This window comes from Lissotriton helveticus, chromosome 8 (assembly GCF_964261635.1).
Source record: "Lissotriton helveticus chromosome 8, aLisHel1.1, whole genome shotgun sequence".
In the NCBI taxonomy this organism is placed as follows: Eukaryota; Metazoa; Chordata; class Amphibia; order Caudata; family Salamandridae; genus Lissotriton; species Lissotriton helveticus.
In genome coordinates, this window is record NC_136069.1 from 1308670547 (window position 1) to 1308686839 (window position 16293).

The window sequence follows — 16293 nt, forward strand, 5'->3', positions numbered from 1 at the left end:
GACCAGCGCAGACGCCCCTTCTAATCTCGGATAAACCATTAGCCTGTGTTTACCTGGACCACTGTGGTCCCTTACAAAGGGATGGTAACTATAAATATATCTTGTTTGCAGTGGACTCATGCACGAGATTCATATGGATGTGGCCCCAGCGATCGGCTGACGCCAGAACTGTTATAAAAGATTTGCGAGTCTTTATCGGCACATACGCAATTGGCATGCTGCATTCTGACCAGGGTCCTGCTTTTAGCTCTCGAGCTTATAAGGAGGCCATGACCAGCATGGGCATTGCATTGCGGTATTCTTGTCCATTTCACCCTGAGGGGAACGGAATTGTTGAAAGAAAAAACCGTGACATAAAGCAATCTATAACAGCAAAGGTATTAGGTTCGGGAGCTGGGTGGGTCAAACATCTAATAAGTGTCCAACGTAGTCTAAATAACCTGCCAAGAAATTCTCTGAAGGGATTCAGTCCGTACGAATTATTGTTTGGAACTAGGATGTTAGTCTTAGATCTCGACAGTCAGACTTCAGTGGTGAAGGAAAAAAGCTTTGATATCAAAGATCGTTTGGCTATTTTGCAGGACTTAAACGAAACAAGAAAAGACCTGAGCAACATAAAGTTGAAACAGCAGCCAACAACCACTGAAGAATCACCACCTGTCCCAGCAAGACCTGTCTGGATTCCAAAAGTCGGGGATCTAGTCAGAGAAAAGATCGCGGTAAAGAAGGAATTTGGGCCTTCTTACAGAAAAGCAGTTCCTGTCTTGTCCATCAACGGGACAAGATCAGTTGTACTACCGCCGCTTGCTGGTAAAAAGGAGAACCGAGTTGTATCCATCGACCTGGTAAAACCACAATCATGTGGCCGATAACAAACAGTAGGCCAAGTGGACTCCCGATAAGTAGTAGAACACCAAGGTTTGCTACAAATACAGAGGTTCAATCTAAGAGGCTAATCACATTTGAAACGCCTACAGAAGAACAACAAGGACTATGCAACAATGCAATGGAACTTAAACCTCTGAAAACCCAAATAAAAACATTTAGCAGAGACACACCAACCTACAATGAAGTAACAAACGAATATGCAAGAAACAGAAATCCTGAAGCAATTGGAACAATTGACAGAACTGCATCCGGCTACTTCATAAACTTCGATGATTCCTCTGAAGACCTCACTGAATCAAAAACACAGCCATCAACAAAAACCTTTAAAGATAAAGTTAAAGAACTTTTGAAACAACTGAAAGAAACATATCTGATTTCTCCATGGATTGAATTTTGGGTGGGTTTTGGTGCATTTATCCTCATACTTTGGCTCATCATGGTACTAACTTTGGGACGCTTCATTGAGGGAAAATATGCTAAAATGGACACAGCAAGTCAGAAATCAACTTGATCCTCAAACCACACACATCTTCACACGTCGAGAAAAGAGAACTTTCTTCAGTCAACTTCACAGCCAATCCTATACCGGGTGGGGTAGCATGGGACAACACTGACTACGAAATTTATGGTCCGGTCGAAATCCTGAAATATCCACACCAAATCAAGATCTCATTGAGTGACTTTGTAAAACCAAGCTCATTTGCTGATGATTGGGACTTTGAAAGTATAAATAATATGATGTCTGACTTAGTGATGTCTGCTAAACTTACCAAACATGATTATTTGCAGGGTTCGACTAATTATGATAGTATGTACTGTTACAACCACTATGGTAACCATTTTCTACATAAATCTGCACAACCTAGAAATGTTTTAAATTATAATCAATGGGAACATTGTGCAACCCCTCCAAAAGAAAGCTCAAGAACCTTTTATGACAAATATTCATACTTCTCAGGTTTTAACACAAGTAATGCTAAAACATTTTATTTCAAATTGTCAAATAAGACAGGGACAAAGACCATGCTAACGAACACAAAGTTGATATATTCAGACTCATTTTTTGAACAAATGAATACTTTTGGTTTCGAATATTGGGACAAAAATGTTGAAGTAAAAAGTGTTTGGGGTACGAAAGAATGGCAAGTACAAGGTATAGAATCTTTGTTTAGAGCCTGCATGATCCCAGAAAAAATTATATTTTTAAATGACACTGTTCAACAAACTACCTGTCTTGGCCTAGCCAAAATCAAAGACTTAAATAAACCGTCTATTCCAAAACCAACAATGAACAGCAATAGCTCTACAGATGAAGAGATAGACGTAAATTATATATTAAACCAAAACAGAACACATCCAGATTGGAAACAGTGGTTGATCTGGCCCACAGATACTAATAACTGTCAAGACAGATTCCTGAACAAAACACAGGGGTTCACATTGACCAGGCCAGACCCTAGATATTCCCAAAGACAACACCCAGGGATAATAACCACCTACAGTGTGGGCAAATTATGCCTTCAATGGCTACAAACTTCCACACTGGCAGAAATTAAGCAACACCTAACTTTACTTACTGATGGTGCTGACTTGCGTGATTTCATTATGGGACCGCGCAAACAGCGTCAAAAACGTTTCATAGCAGCCTCTGTATATGCAGCATACAACGAGGCCTGGAAGGTAACTCAAATTGAGACAGCAGAAAGAATACGGGAAATTGACCGTATTAATTTGGAAAAATCACTTTCTGTAGTGGACAATGGGTTAATGAATCTGTCCTCCAGAATTTTTTCTTTGGACAGCATTGTGTCTTCAGCAATCGACATAATATCGCAAGACTTACTGTTGTTACAACACGGTCAGTCTCAATTGCGTTCTATTGTACAGCTTGGCTGGACGTTACAAAATCTGCGTTCAGGCTATGTGCCTTGGCGTTTAATCAACACAACGTCACTTTTCAATATCTTTAACCTTACTGATAAACAAATCAGTATGGCACAAAAGGGTGCTGATTATACAATCCTGAGCATTGAGAAACTTGAGAGATTACCAGTGACAATGTCAGAACGACCTGTCAGTGAATGGATAATACATGGGATAATTAATATTCCAATATCAACCTTCAGGTTTCAATACTGCCAAAAATATATACAGGCTGGCATGTACGAAAAATTGGGAAAAGGGTACATTAAAACAACATGGAACTTGCCCTATTCACATGCATGTGTCAGTAATAAAGGACAGAAAGTGTTTCTTAGTGGCAATAATTGTGCGATGTCACTAAGCGGTACACTTCTGTGTAATGGAATTAGTTTGCATGGAGCCTGTGAAGGGAACTCAAATAACCTTTCATGTCACCAGCTAGGCGCACCTGCAACAGAGATAGAACCATTCTTTCAAAGACTCTATAATGGGAGTTACGTTCTAATTGTGGACCGCAGATGTTGTAGTCTTATGCCCGGGACTCCTTATCTCGTAACTACGACTGCGAAGGTCAAGTGCTGTGGACGCTTATTGTTCCCCAGCTCCCTTCCAGACAGGGAGGCAAGGGCATGGCCCAACTTGAAAATTACTTCTATTCGAATAGATACTTTAAGCAGAATGAAAACAGTGCTTCTTCAGATGCCGACCAGGCTCACGTCATCAAAAGAAACGTATGATCTCCTAGTCGCAAGGACGACTGCAGAGATTCACTCATTGTTATCAACTAATTCCCCCATACATTTCGCAGAAATCCTGAATGAAATCTTAAATATTTCTGATACCAGTGGAGTCTCAAAAGTATTTAAGACAGTATTTTCGATGGCATTAACACCATTCAAAGCCATACTGGGTATTTTTCCAGATTTCGTCCATTCGATTTTTGGCGGACTTCCCCTCATTTTGGGACTAATTGCAGGAATCCTATTCTTGGTCCTAATATTTCGTTATGGCAAACCGTGTCACAGACAAAACACCTGCGACAAGGGAAGAAACAATCCGAGCCATTGGATACCGGGACCGGATATCAAAAATCCTGGGACTTTCCCGGCTTAGAGACCTGAACATGACTTGGTTTCTTTCATTTCGACCAATGTGGCATCGATGTGTTTTACCTGTATTAAGGTGCTTGCTATGCGGAGAAGAATGCGTGTTAGACACCTGTCTGACGCTACAATCGGATGCGCCAATGGATGCAGAAACATTGTTGAGTCCAATAAAGGCTCATGCTTTGTGCTGCCCTCAACGGCTACCAATCCTGATGACGGCATTCGTGGAAGCTTCACCACTACGATTAAGGGGTAGTGAAGTTCAAGATGAAAGCAGCATTGATCAGGTACGACCTTCTGTCAGCAATACTAATCAAAACGTCAATGGAGACAATCATGCGCACGAATGCATGGTTACACCTTTTTCCGAGTTAGTGGAACTCTCCCAGGAAGCTGTCGACAGCTTTTTCGACAGTCTAAATGATATGATGTTCTCACCAGAGCAGAAATAGAGACTTTTGAGCAAGCTCGCACACGGCGTTCCCTGAATTTGGCCTTCAACTAGAATAATAAAATACCATGAACAATTTTCCCTCCAGTTCACGGACAGCAATTTTTTTCAGCAGCCCCAAAATATTTTTACGAATTTTTCGGGACACTTATCTTCTGCTTAAAGTAAGAACTATTCTTAGAGAACTAAAATTTCTATTTTTAGATACTTTATAGACATTAGCTGCCCGCTGGTATGTTCATAATTATTTTATTCTGTGATGGAATGGTCTCGAACCTTTTTTCTGTATTAAGAGCCATTTCATGTGTAAATTCTCATATACAAATTAGTGATAATGTATAGATATGCGTGATTACTTTAGCATTATTCTACAGCTTGAGTGCATATAATACATGTGACTGTTTTTGATAATTTCAAAATGCATTTTATGTATTTTGGGGTGGTAAGGTATACACAATACTCTACAGTATGTTTTACTATGCCTAGATTCGTAAATATGTCCATAGTTAGCGTGGAGTGGGTGTGATGTATTCCTATAGGTTCTGTATCGATCCCCCTATTCCTGACCCTATTGTGGTTAACAAGTTTACTAGCAGCCATCCCATGATGCAGAAAACCCCCATGATGCAGGAACCGTTATCTGATTAAGCCACACTACGGCACAGGAACGTGTTATCTGATTAGGTCATAACGCTTGCCATCTAATTAGACAAGCGATATTCCTCCAGCCCCTGATAAGGCATACGGAGTTCTCAAAACAAATCAAACCTATGACAACCTGGGAAAAACCCTGCGGCCATTGTTTTGATTTCACAGAGAACTTCAGCAAAAGAATGTGCTAACGACCAGGTCGTATGACATCCTTATTGACGTATCTATGTCCATCCTTACGTCAATCTCGGCACCTTAAAGGTATAAATATTACCGATATTGCCCTATGCAAACACACGCGGTGGTGACGAGATCGGAGCAGCCAGACTTGCCGAAGCCCAGAGCAGAGCAGACCCCGCTGGCGCAGCCCCGCCTTCCTGACGCGCTGAGAACGAGACGCTGCTTTCTCCTGCCGAGAAATCCAGCTCCGGCACTTCCGGGTAGCCCTCACAGGCAGCCTGGAATATCGAGACCAGAGACGAGAGATACCATCCCTCATTCATCCTAAATTCCAGGTACAGAACTGAATAACCCCTCGCAGAGAATTCTTGAGTCAGTCACTTGGCAAAACAAACTTAACTTAAACTGCTACTTTCTATTCCCGCCCAAGTATTAGGCTTAGGTCAGGTACATTTGGGGTAGGCGTAGTTAGAAACACCAGTTGAGTACGATTAGTCAAATGTATATGTGTATGTATCTATTTTATCCATTTTAAACCATCATATGGCTTAGAAACCATATCAATGTTTTTACAGTATTATTTTATACTTCTGCTTTTAATGTATGCACTTTACTTAACCATAAGTATTGCGATAATATCGATCCATTTCTCTTGTATGAGAAAAGAGACTGATCAATAAATAACATCTTTTTATTGAACACGCCCGTCTCTTCCTTTTCTCTACAATCTGGTGAGACTAAGAATGCACGTACTGACTGAGTAAAATAAGTCGTCTTTTGTTTTCACACGACTCTAGAGATACACTCTTGATTAGGGGAGAGCAAAGTTGTCATGTTCTATGGTTGTCAGAAACGAAATCCCTTCTTGTCTATCCAGGGAGGTTCAACTCCTCCTTGCCTATTCGAGAAAGTTTCTAGTGAACTCTGAGCTAGCTGGCAAACCCAAAACTTTAAGTCTAATATCGACAGTAGTAGACCTAGTTAACGTCTGGTCTAGGCCTATACTATTGAAGGTATTATTCCAATGCGCAGAGCCTATTGGGATAATAGGAACTACACTACACAATCTACTATGCAAAACTCTACGCCACTGTGTAATACTGCACTCTATTCCAATACACACCAATGCACTTTACTCTCTAACACAACTCAATGCCTCTGCACTCTATGCCAATCCACTCTACGCCACTCTAATCTACTCTGCACCACTGCACTCTATGACACTGCACTCTACACCTCTTTACTCTACTCTATGACACCGCACTCTACCCTGCACCGCACTACTCTATGGAATTTCAGTCTACTCTGAAACAATCGATATTACGCCACTGTACTCTATGCCACTGTACTCCACTCTATGCCCCTATACTCTAGGCCAATGCACTCTACAAAACTGCACTCCACATCACTGCACTATACGCCACTGCACTCTACTCTGCAACACTCTATTCTATGCCACTGCATTCTAAGACGCTACATTGTACGTTGCTGAATGTTATAGCACTGCACTCTACGGCACTATACTCTGCAACACTCTACGCCAATGCATTCTGCTCTACGACACTCCACTCTCCTCTATGCCACTAACTTTCAGCCATGCTAAACAGAAGCCACGCTGGTGTACAACATGGCTAAAACACATTGGCAACCCCAATGGCTCTTACATTGGCGAGACCTATTAACTTTGCCAGTGCTTGTCTTTTTTGTCGATGTGAGAATTGACAAAAGTATTGGCAAAGGCAAAAGGGGAGACCTATTGGTTTTGCCAGATTTGTGTTCATAATGTCAGTCAGACCTCTTGCAATCCTCTTTGTATTAGACATACTTTTACCAAGGGGCCCACATCTGAACATGGAGCCAGAGTTAGGCAACCTGGGTGGCAGCCTATTTAACTACCTGCCTGGGTTTCTGAGAGGTTAGCTGCTCGAAATTGTGGGGAGGAGCTATCCCCAGAATTCGGCCTCATCAGTTGCCTATAGTAATGTAAGTGGCTCTAGACTCTGACCCTCTTAAGTGTTTTTTAACTGGCTGATTAATTGAAAAAATGTTATCTGGAAGGACGGCAGCCCATGCTTTGCACGTGCACAGGATACGGGATGTGGAACACCGCCCCTTTCTGGCCTATGCACATCACTGACTTCACTTCCAGCTGCCTTTGCTTCTTTGACATTCAGCAGGGCTGATGACAATCACTGGGCGAAGCCTTGACGCCCTCAGTCGTTCAGCTCAGGCCTGACAGTGAGTGACGGAGACTGACGCAGTCTGGCTGGCGATGCTCTGCCCAGTGACGCAAAGCATCAGGCTGTCATTGGGTGTCCGTGTGCAGGCGTGCAGAAAGGAAAGAAGCATGTTTCAAAGAAACAGTGCTGCGCTGGGAGGATAACGAAGACATCATTTCCCCTCACTGAAGGGAGGAAGTGAAACGAGAATAATGACAGGACTTTTCTTTTTATGAGTCAGTGACCAAAGTGCCCCATTTCAAAATGACGGACCCTATCCTCTTTCAACAAACTTTAGCTGATGAGAGCGGCCGACTTTGGGACTGGGGAACCAGACTCTCGGGGTGTGCTCAGCATTCTGTGATTCTGGGAAATCTCCTCATGCCTACAAAAAATGAATCTTACTTTGTTTAATGTAATCTGGTGCTCGCGGAAGCACTCCAATGCCTTTGGGCCGAGTTCTGGCTATATGAAAGTACAAAAATATGAATTCATTAAAATCAAAGTCTAAACTGTCATATCAGTCAGAATATGATTTTAAGTCTCCACATTAACCGTCAGTCATAAAAAGAAACACCTAATTTAAATGATATTAAGTAAAGTGCCCCAGAACGTCTAACCATGGCCGGATTTAGGGCAGTGTGACTTGTGTGGCCGCACTGGGTGCTGACCTGGGGAGGGGGCGCTGACTTCAGGGGGGTGCTGTGTTTAGCAATAACTCACGATTTGAAAACCCCTACAATTAATGTTCCTGCTACAGAGAGAGATCAGAGTTTTGTTTAGTGTAGGGTGACCAGAATTTTTAAGCCAAAAACCGGGACATTTCAGTAAAATAGAAGAAGGACTGCAGTTTTAATTCAAGCCAGCGCACATAATGACAGCGCTCCTCAGCAGCGAATTACAGAACAGGCAGTTAGAACATACATAAAATGCCATTTTTAAACCCAGAAGCTTGCCTGGTAATTAAATTACTTTCTTGAAACAACTGCTAACTATTCCTGCTCTGTAAAACCTAAAAATGCACCTATGCAGTTATCAGCCGACCCTCTCTAAAAACTGGGACATGAGCTAAATTTCATGAAATCTCCTGGGACAGCTGGTGAAAAACGGGGACCGTCTGGGCAAATCCGGGACAACTGGTCACCCTAGTCTAGTGCCAGTTTTGGCTCGCCATAAAGTAGCACAGAGGGTTAATATGCCTGCCTCAGATAACGCCGAAGGTGCAGATCAAAGATATGTATTTTGTGTGGATAGCGGAGTGGATTACTGCTTTAGTCACAGAGATCCTTTTATTTCCACAGTTCATAAGATGCAACCCGAATATACAACAGTGACTGTTACAAATTGTATCAAAGAGTGGCATGAAAACTGCATAAAACAGGTTAGGACGTTCTGTTTGTTTGGGTAGATATTCCTTATTAGTAACGTCAGGCTTTACCAGTGTTTTAAAACAAATGAAATTTATGTGAGAGAGGCACTACAGAGAGGTGAGGGCAGGCGGGCAACTAGAGCCAAATTTCGGGGGGGGGGGAGGGGGGCTGAAAAATATTTCAGGGGGGGGGGTAATCCTCCCAACCATGGACAAAGTGACTGAAAGAAGAGGTGAAAACACACCAAATGCTTGATTTACCGTCCGTCCCTCGAGTAAAGCGTGCACGCCTGGGAGGCCGCTCATTTGGTTTACTGGCGCCCCAACTGTGGAACTCTCTGCCCCTGTCTCTTCGGGGAGCATCTAGTTTATTAGCCTTCAGAAAGGACCTTAAAACGTGGTTATTCTCCCAGTAGGTCCTCGGTGTTTTATTTTTTTTTTTTTTTGATGTTGACTGTGTATCTGTTACTCTCTTTTTAATGTGTTATGTTTGTTTCACTGCAGCCTGTTAATTAAAAGCGCCGGGACACTCTTTTTGAGTAGCCGTGCGCTCTATAAAAGCCACTATAACATAACATAACATAACATAACATAACATAACACGTAAATGGTCTTTTAAAGACCCGTTAGTACTCGGGTGCGGCTGCAATCAGATAGCCGCCAGCCTGCAAAGCTGTGTCAGCCCGGGCTGACACACACGACAGGGGGGGGGTTTGGGGGGGCTGAAGCCCCGTGAGCCCAATGGGTGTTGCGCGCCTGGGTGAGGGGCATGTTTGCCTGGTGGTTGTGAGGGAATCAGAGGAGGTGGTGATGGGGGGATAGCAAAAATTATTATCACACCCAGGTGGCAACAGCTCTAAAGCTGGCCCTGCGTCCAACACTCTAACAAGAGGACCAATTTCACTGAGTGCTCCTGTGAGAGCTCTGCACAATCATAGGGTAATAGTACCACCAATCCCTGAAAACAAAGGGGAAACTCCCTAACACAAGAAAAACATTTTAAAAGAACATTTCAAATACATAGAAGTAATATTCCACAAACATTTTTTTTAAACAAATTGCAGGTGTGTACAGAACAGAAAGCTTGAAGAAAAGACAGAAAAATAAGAACCCCAGAAAATCCTGAGAAGCCTAATTTTAAAGGAAAACCACCATATCTAAGCAAAGAAATTGAGAATAATTATGTTAAAAACCTGAATCCACAAGGTACAATACGAAGATTATAATAAAAGGTTAAGAAAGTTCATTAATATATATATTTACACAATTGTCTACAGGGCCGGACTGGCCATAGCGGGCACCGGGCAATCCCCCGGTGCGCCGCATGGGTGGGGGCCTTTTTTGGCTCCCTGGGGCCGTTTTTGGAGCATAGCTGCAAAATCGGCCCTGTACCAAAATCGGCTGAAAACCGGCCCCGGCAAACAGCTCAGCGGCACCTCCAACTCTCCCGAGTGGGGAGAGGGGGCCGGCCGAGCACTTTGCGAGGGCCGGTTGTGGTTCCCAGTCCGCCCCTGATTGTCTATGTTTCTAGACCCAAAATGATCACCTGTGTAGGGACAAAAAGAGAAAAAAGTAATGATGACCGAACACAATTGAAATGTGTGATCTATAGTCAGGGTCACGGGGGTTATGCAGGGGAGGACATGATTATGTGGCAAGGCTCACTAAATTATGCCTCATGAAAAAGCTAATTGTATGGCATAATGCCACACATTTTCTGGTAGTATTTCTTCATTATTTTGTATCTTTTACTCATGGTAACACTGCCTGGGCAAAGATTTCATTTTTTAGAACCAAACAAAGCAATAAGCACCTAAAAGATGATCGTCATTTTTTACGAAGGGCCTTCCAATGCGCAGAAACACTTGTTGCCATGTTTTAGTAACTTTTGATCCATTTGAGGTAGAAACATTTTATGTGTTGAAATGTGCAGACTATGCAGAAGATGATGGATTTTGTGGCAAATGCTACAAATCTATATTTATGCGGAAATCTCCTTGGCTGCAAAATCGCAGAATCCCAATAGCAGAGAATATAATTCAGGAAGGTGCATGGGGAGGACCGTCACTATTGCAGAAAATGTCTCTAAGAAAACCATCCATAAATTTGCAACATCAGCTTCAGAGGTAGAAGTTAGAAAAGTATTGGAGGAACTGAAAAACAAAGCAACCACCTCTACCCATTCAAGTACAGAAGTTGTCAAAACAATCAGCATGCATCTTCCTAGATACGTAGCAGCACAGATGCCACCACTAAACAATATGAAAAAAAACAATAAATAGAAAGAGACACATTAGTAAAAATGTAATCCCCCCCTCCTCATTTCATGATAGACAACACAAGGAGCAATTCCTATTATATGACAGTAAGAACGATGAAAATAGAATACGTATGTTCTGTAAATGTCATTAGGATATGAGTATTCTTCTAACAGTCTTTTCCAACTGAAAATATAAAAAAAATATTTTCCTTGCATTTGTCCCTTACGATGCAGTAACTGGACACTTTGAAACACTACTTCAAAATGAGTATTACAGTGAGAATGAAGAAATGAAGAACAAGCATTTACAATGCAATGGTCTCGGCAATATTAAAGGTAGAGCTATTGGCATTGCTCATGACATTTTTTTTTTTTAAACATAAATAAATTGTATTGTCATCTACAATGGCAATAGGTGAGCATTAGAGAGTATTCACAGACACAGAGCCACACACACGCACACAGACAGAGCCACGCACACACACACAGACAGAGCCGCGCACGCACACACACACACAGACAGACAGAGCCACGCACCCACACACAGAGCCACGCACACACACAGACCGAGCCACGCACACACACACACACAGACCTAGCCACCCACACACACAGACACAGAGAGCCACGCACACACACACAGAGAGCCACGCACACACACACACACACACAGAGCCACTCACACACACACAGAGCCACGCACACACACACAGACAGAGCCACGCACACACACACAGACAGAGCCACGCACACACACAGACAGAGCCAGGCGAACACACAGACAGAGCCACGCACACATACAGAGCCACGCACACACACAATCAGCATTTTCATCAGTAGCCCACATCTGCCGAGACGTCAACTACGGGTGACTAGTACGAAACATCCACGCCAACGGCGCCTCCTTCTTCTTTATCTGTATCTATATACATATTGGGCGAGGCCTCTATTACGGCTCTTATATGTTTAAAGAAACATGAAACATTGGCGTAATTCTATTATTTCTAGTTATGGCCACTGCCTTCGTAGGATACGTCCTTCCATGAGGAAAAATATCATTCTGAGGGGCTACAGTAATTTCTAACCTCCTATCAGCTATCCCGTACATGGGTGACTCCTTAGTACAATGAATCTGAGGCGGATTCTCAGTCGACAAAGCAACCCTTATCCGATTTTTTGCATTCGACGTCTTATTCACCTTTCTTATTGCCGGAGCAAGCATTGTTTATCTTCTATTCCTTCACCAAACCGGGTCAAACAACCCAACATGAATCTCATCTGACCAGGACAAAATTTCTTTCCACCCATACTTTTCCTACAAAGATTTCCTGGGCTTTTTGATTATACTCCTTATTTTAGTGCTAATCTCCCTTTTAACACCAAACCTTTTAAGGGACCCAGAAAACTTCGCCCCCGCTAACTCCCTGGTAACTCCCCCACATATCCAGCCAGAGTGATATTTTTTGTTCGCTTATGCTAATTTACGGTCTATCCCTAATAAACTTGGGGGGGTTATCGCCCTCCTTATGTCAATTTTAATCTTAATAGTAATCCCAATTCTACACACATCAAAGCAACGAAGCCTAACCTGCCGCCCTACCTCTCGAATCCTATTTTGACTCCTGTTAGCAAATACCCTTATTTTAACTTGAATTGGTGGAAAGCCCGTGAACCCCCATTCATTGAAATCGGACAAATTGCTTCGATCCTTTACTTCTCTCTATTTATTATCTTAATCCCCCTAGTCGGGACATGAGAAAATAAATTATTAAAATGATGCCCAGATAGTTTAAATAAAACATCGGTCTTGTAAGCCGAAAATGAAGACTAACTTCCTTCTTAGGGCAAACGAAAGAAACTCCCGGTCTCCATATGACTACCACAGATCAGAGAGATAAACAATACTTTATATTCCGGGCTCCGCCAACAGGTAACTACCATAAAGCTAGAAAGAACACCACCCCCCACAACCCATCTACCACGAAACCTGGGAAAAAATATGAAATTCCCCCGGGAGTAAAAAAAAAAAAGTTTGCACGCAAACAATCTGCTCAAGAGAGAAAGATTTTCACTTCCGCCACTGGCACCCAAAGCCAAAATTCTGGGCTCTAAACTACCTCTTGACTAATTTCCCGTCATTTTTGTAACGCAGAGACATACTATGTATAATAGTGCATTCATCTACTTGCCAAACGTCCTTGTTTTGGTATTATTAGGATTTTTAACCTAACCCTCAGGCGAGAAATCACCAACCCGCCCACCACGATACTCGTTTCAAAATTTCCAGGACTTCAATTGTAGAGTGTCTGTATATTATACTGGCAGCTGGTTTGAATCTATGGACATTTACAGTAGAGTTTCAATCATTTATTTTTAAGAGGCCTCTGGTAAAATGGTTGTAATACTAGATGGCCCATGATAAGCATAACTGATCTGAATTGCATTATAGGTTTTTTTTTCTCTGTGAAGTCAATCCCCCGTAAAGTCTTGAGTCGGCACTAACGGCCTAAAATATGAGCATGCGCTGCAAATGTATAGTGACAAATACAGAACTGCGGATAAAATATTCATGTTATTCGGACATAACATTTTTTTCCCTCTTGAGTAAAGGATATATTCTATTTCCTGTTTCCCCCCGGAGCTAGTTTTTCGAAGAATATATATTTTGAATATTATCTTTTTTTTTTCGATAACCCCCCCACCTCCAAATATCAGTCTTATTAGTACGCGAAACTTTTTAGCCAACCCCAAGACTAAAAAGACGTACATACTTACGACATTAGATTAATACTAGAAAAATTAGATTTTTTATGAGTTGAAACTTCTATATACAGTGTTACACTGTAAGTTAATGTAGCTTACACAAAGCGTAGCACTGAAAATGCTAAGACAGATTTTAAAACATCTCATAAACACAAAGGTTTGGTGCTGGCCTTACCATTAATTTTAGCTACACTTACACATGCAAGTATCTGCACCCCCGTGAAAATGCCCTTCACTACCAACAAGTAGAATAGGAGCGGATATCAGGCACCTATCTTGCCAAAGACATCTTGTTTAACCACGCCCTCAAGGGAGCTCAGCAGTGATAAACATTGAACAATAGGCGACACAAGCTTGAATCAGCGATAGCTAAGAGAGTCGGTAAATCTCGTGCCAGCCACCGCGGTTACACGAGAGACTCAAATTAATTAAGTCGGCCCAAAGGGTGGTTAGGCAAGCACACCAAATAAGGCTAAAAACTAACTCCGCTGTTGCACGCAAAAGTTAAAAAAAATACAACATCGAAATTCTCCTTACCTAAATAAACTTGAACCCACGACAGCTATGAGGCAAACTGGGATTAGATACCCCACTGTGCCTAGCCGTAAACTTTGATTTATCTGCCAGAGTACTACGAGCAACAGCTTAAAACTCAAAGGACTTGGCGGTGCTCTACACCCCCTAGAGGAGCCTGTTCTATAATCGATAATCCCCGATAAACCTCACCATCTGTTGCCAATACAGCCTATATACCACCGTCCAGCCCACCCTTTAAGGGATAAACAGTAGGCACAACTATAAACATACAAACGTCAGGTCAAGGTGTAGCAGATAAGATGGGAAGAAATGGGCTACATTTTCTAATCTAGAAAAACACGGAAAAGTCTATGAAACTAAACTATAAAGGAGGATTTAGCAGTAAAAAGAAAAAAGAGTGTTCTTTTTAAGCCGGCAATGGAGCGCGCACACACCGCCCGTCACCCTCTTCAAATACTACAGTAATAATAAATAAACACAAATAAAAAAGAAGAAGAGGCAAGTCGTAACATGGTAAGCTTCCCGGAAGGTGAGCTTGGAACATCAGCCTATAGCTTAACTAAAGCATCTTGCTTACACCAAGAAAACGCTTGTTAAACTCGAGTTAGGCTGAGTTTTACTCCTAGCCAAAACAGTCCAAAATACAGACAGACCAAACTAAACCATTTAATTAAACAGGACCAATGGCAGCGCGGCGGGTTGATGACGCTGCGGGTTTCACGGGCGCTGGGACCAATCACAGCGCAGCCCTTCGATGACGCGAAGGGAACTCCGGGCAGCTGGGGCCAATCCCAGCGCGGACCAGTGGTGACGTCGGCGCCTTTAACAAAAATAAACATTCAATATTTTAAACATGCCTATTAAATACTCTTTTGTCTAAAAGAAAGAATTATTGCCTCGATCATTGTCGGAGATCCCGGACTGCCGCAGGCTCCGACGAGGGGAGGGGGAGGGAGGAAGGAAGGGGGAGGCACCAGAGGGAAAGAGAAGAGGTGTGAAGAGACGGGGCAGGAGGAGGACACCAGGGGAGGGATCTTGAAAGAGCCCCGTCCTTTTCAGACTGGGGGGCGTGTTTTCTAGTTTTGAGTGACTGAAGACGTCACAGATAGAAAGAACCTAAAAAACACGCCCCCGAATCCAAAAAAGACGGGGCTTAAGCGGAGTGACGCCCCTCTCCTCCAACGGCTGGCCAGCATTTACGAGGCCAGCCAATGGAGAAGAGGGGCGGGTTCAAGCCCCCTAACTAAAAATCATTAAATCTTCGGACCGAACTGCGCAAGCGCAGCCTACGGTCCTCGACCTAAAAACATGGCCCCATATTGGACTACTTTGAGAACACATGGATTGGTCTCCCACAAATATCTGCAAACAGATGTCCACCTAGGGTTTCAAAACCTTGGTGGAATTGCTTCCAGAGCTACATTGAAAGAGAGGCAAAAACATGATAAAGGATGGCATAATTCCTCTAAGGCAACCATTAAGGCAAAATGCTATCAGGCCATTTGGACTCTGCAAAAGAACAGAACTACAGGGAAATGCGTTGAGTTCAATGCCCAGTCAATACCCTTGCACTACATGTTACCAAAAAACAAAGAAATGCATGCACCCTTGCAACAAAAATTAACTTTTTATGGTAGCATGAGAGGCATGGACTACCATACATGTTAGCCGACAACCTTGAATACTAACACTCAAGAAAAGCGTGAAAACTATCATTGTTCCATAAAACACCGGCATTAACACATTAAAAATGTGCGACTTGTCAAACCCAGTACCCCTAATACAGTCCATTACTAAAAAAGAAAAAACATTCACTTGAAATTTGATTGATGAAGCGACTTATGTTTTTTATGCCTTGAACTTGTATTCGTTCAGGAGAAAGTTCTACCATTGTAAATCCAAATTAGCAAACAACTCCATAATCCAGTGTCCAAAAAAAACCTGTG

General features: G+C 42.5%; 1 pseudogene; it reads left to right on the forward strand.

The window, feature by feature from the left end:
• The first annotated feature begins 13962 nt into the window (after positions 1 to 13962).
• On the forward strand, positions 13963 to 14893 carry LOC144774214 (18S ribosomal RNA; annotated as a pseudogene).
• Positions 14894 to 16293: the final 1400 nt, after the last annotated feature.